This window comes from Sparus aurata, chromosome 12 (assembly GCF_900880675.1).
Source record: "Sparus aurata chromosome 12, fSpaAur1.1, whole genome shotgun sequence".
In the NCBI taxonomy this organism is placed as follows: domain Eukaryota; kingdom Metazoa; phylum Chordata; class Actinopteri; order Spariformes; family Sparidae; genus Sparus; species Sparus aurata.
Genome location: NC_044198.1, coordinates 27,347,888 through 27,351,473, shown reverse-complemented (window position 1 = coordinate 27,351,473; position 3,586 = coordinate 27,347,888). Strand labels below are relative to the sequence as shown.

Below are 3,586 nucleotides of genomic sequence, written 5' to 3'. Positions count from 1 at the left end.
AACTATATTTAACATAATTTTCATACTCTTTTCACACAGTTTGTTTACACTATGTTTATGTATTCCTTGTATTAACATGTAGATCTACTCTGCTTAACTCCACAAAGAAATGGGGTACTCTTTTTCTAAACTGCTACTGTGAACTAACAGCTAACTTTTTGGTTACATACATGGAAGCTACTGTAAAAACTACAAGTATTGAACATATAACTGTTTATATAAAAGCAGAACATGAGGAGCGATAATAAGTGGGACACATGAGACTGATTCACTCGACTTTTTAATCATGTTGGCAAATATGGGCAAATCAGCATGAAGATAGACACATAAACATATTTTGACATTTTCTCAAGGGGAAATTTTTACACATTTAGCGTCAGCTCATCATTTCTCCTGTGTATATTGATCCTCTGAGTATTCTTCAAGTGTGTCATTTAAAGTTAAAGTTCTGCAATTATGCATGAAACACTAGAACTGAACCATCTCCAAAATACAAGGCTATTCGCCTGTACGTGTTATCAAATGCCTCATCTAAGGAAACTGATCAGACCATCTTTCCACAGGTCTTGCAAGTTTACGGCTTCTCACCTGTGGGTTCGCATGTGAGCTGTTAAGTTACTGTTTTGCTTGAACGTCTTCCCACATTTTTTGCAGATAAATGGTTTCTCACCTGTGTGAATTCTCCTGAAAACTGTTAAGTTTGCACTTTGGCTGAAAGCTTTCCCACATGTTTTGCAAGTAAATGGCTTCTTACCTGTGTGGGTTCTCATGTGTTGATTCAATTGACCACAAGACTTGAAATGTTTTTCATGTTTTGCAAGAATACGGTTTCTCAACTGTGTGGTTTCTCATGTGAACTGTTAAGTTTGCACGTTGGCTGAAAGCTTTCCCACATTTTTTGCAAGTAAACGGCTTCTCACCTGTGTGGATTCTCATGTGTTGATTCAAGTCACCATGAGACTTGAAATCTTTCCCACATGTTGGGCAAGAATACGGTCTCTCACCTATGTGAACTTTCCTGTGACGTGTTAAGATTGAACTGACACTGAAAGCTTTCCCACAAATTTCACAGGTAAAAGGTTTCTCACCTGTGTGGGCCATCATGTGGATAGCTATGGTTGCACATTTTCTGAATGTTTTCCCACATGTTTTACAAGTAAACGGCTTCACACCTGTGTGGATTCTCATGTGTTGATTCAAGTCACCATGAGACTTGAAATCTTTCCCACATGTTGGGCAAGAATATGGTCTCTCACCTGTGTGGGTTCTCATGTGAACTTTTAAGGTATTGTTTAGCCTGAAAGTCTTCCCACATGTGTTGCAAGTAAACGGTTTCTCATCTGTGTGGGTTCTCATGTGAGCTGCTAAGTGTGCAAGTTGGTTGAAATCTTTCCCACATGTTTTGCAAGAATACGGTTTCTCACCTGTGTGGACTTTCATGTGACGTGTTAAGTTTGGACCGAGGCTGAAAGCTTTCCCACAAATTTCACAAATAAAAGGTTTCTCACCTGTGTGGGTTCTTAGGTGTGAATTCAATAGGTACTTAAACTTAAAAGCCTTACCACACGTGTCACATTTGAAAGACTTTTCACCTGGGTGAGTGTTAAGTTGAATGTCTGATGAGGTAGAGTTTTTATTTTTTCCATGATGTCTTTTCTTTTTCTTCGGCTCTCCTTCTCCAGCTGATCCTGAGTCTCCATGTTTTCCTCCTTTCTGGTCTCGGCTCTCAGCTACATGAAAGTTGTTAGAGAGGAGCTGGTGGTCACTTGTTGGTTCTGCTTCTCTGTGGTCACTTTCCTCATAAGCTGGAGTCAACATGACGGTATCCGTCTCCACCTTCAGTACAAGCTGCTCTCCCTCCTGACTGGTGCAGAGTTCCTCCTGTTCCTCTTTAATCTCTGGAGGCTCTGGGTCCTCTTGGTCCAGACTGGAGTTCCTCTCCTGGTTACAGAGCTGCTGGTCAGCGAGAACCTCCTCCTTACAGACATGTTGCTGTGGAAGCTCTGAAGGGACAGACAACAAAAGACAGAAAATTAATAATATAAACCCACACATCTCTCTCTCTCTATTTATACTTATGTCAAAGGCTACTTAGGGAATTTCATTTTTTTTTCTCTGGTTACAATGCTCTAACACAGCCATCAGGAACTCCACCCATCCATCCATTTCCGTCCGCTTATCCGGGGCCGGGTCGCGGGGGCAGCTGCCTGAGCAGGGACACCCAGACTTCCCTCTCCCCGGACACTGCCTCCAGCTCTTCCAGGAGGATCCCAAGGCGTTCCCAGGCCAGCTGGGTGACATACTCACACCAGCGTGTCCTGGGTCTTCCTGGACACGCTTCAGGAACTCTTATATTGTAAAGAAATACTATTTTTATTATTAGTTTCAAGAGAGGAGTTATCTAAGTCAGAGTCCTAGACAGGTGAAAAATAATGTACTGTGTCGGACACAGATGCGGATCGGGTCGGACGCCTGGAGAGGCGGGTCGGGTTTTACGATTGCAATTTTCAAGGTGTCACTTATCATCAGTCATTAATAGCGACACAAATGGTAAGCATTTATATTTCATATGAGCTCATTCATGCGTGCTTACACCCTCCCAGAACTCCCATTCCGCACGCTATCTTACTTTCACTTTTAAAAATTGCATCCGTCCAATTTTCCTTCGGGCGTCGGTATCAATTTATAGCGGGTCGGCTCGGGTACGGAATGTAACTTGTGCTACTGTCGGAAAAAAGGGTCGAATGCGGTGACCGTGCAGGACTCTGCTCTAATTTTGAATTGGATTTATTTATGCCTGAATTTTTAAGGTGTGGCGTATCATCTCAATGCAAAACATGTATTTGTTTTGGGTTCAACCTCATCAGTTGCACCACCTGGCTGGTGGCAGACCACCCTCACCGAACACAGGGCATTAAGTAAGTATACGTCCGTAGACAGATTAATATTGTCAAGGACACAAGCTGCACAGAAGTTCTGAAAGTTGCACCTCTCGATGTGTTCTGCAAGCCACCGTCAAGAAGCACAGGAATGACTAAAATCCACAAACTCTATGGGTGCGATCAGCTTTACATTCAGAAAATGTTAACCAGTTAGTTTGCCTCAGCAACTGGATAAAAGAAGAATAGGTAAAGGGGCCACATTTAATTATGTGAAAGTGGAGTTGTTCATTCAAAAACAGAAAAAAGTTTCATCCATCCTATATTTGGTGAAAAAAAAAAAAAAAGCGCAATGGCTAAGATGCCCAAATTGGAATTTAGAATGAAGGTTATCTTTGAGTTTGACTCAAAAAAAAAATCTGAGTAACACATCCTGTATTCGCTGAGTGAGGAAGTATGAGTTATTTTTCAAAGTCAGTAATAACATAATTTGGATTTGTCATGAATAAAAAGCAAATGTTAACATATATCTGCTTCCTGCCATTTATCATTCCATTCCAACAACAATATACAGGCAAAATTTGAAAACTTCGCTCATATTTAGGAATGTTGATTAATCGTAATTAATCAACAGAGACCCTGCGATTAATCAGATTATATTTTTTTAATCGTTTTATATCGCATGTGTGGGTTTCCCTCCAGGTTCT

General features: G+C 41.1%; 1 pseudogene; it reads right to left on the bottom strand.

Moving 5' to 3' along the window:
• Nucleotides 1-261: 261 nt before the first annotated feature.
• LOC115593000 (gastrula zinc finger protein XlCGF57.1-like) lies at nt 262-2,166 on the bottom strand (annotated as a pseudogene).
• Between the last annotated feature and the right edge of the window lie 1,420 nt (nt 2,167-3,586).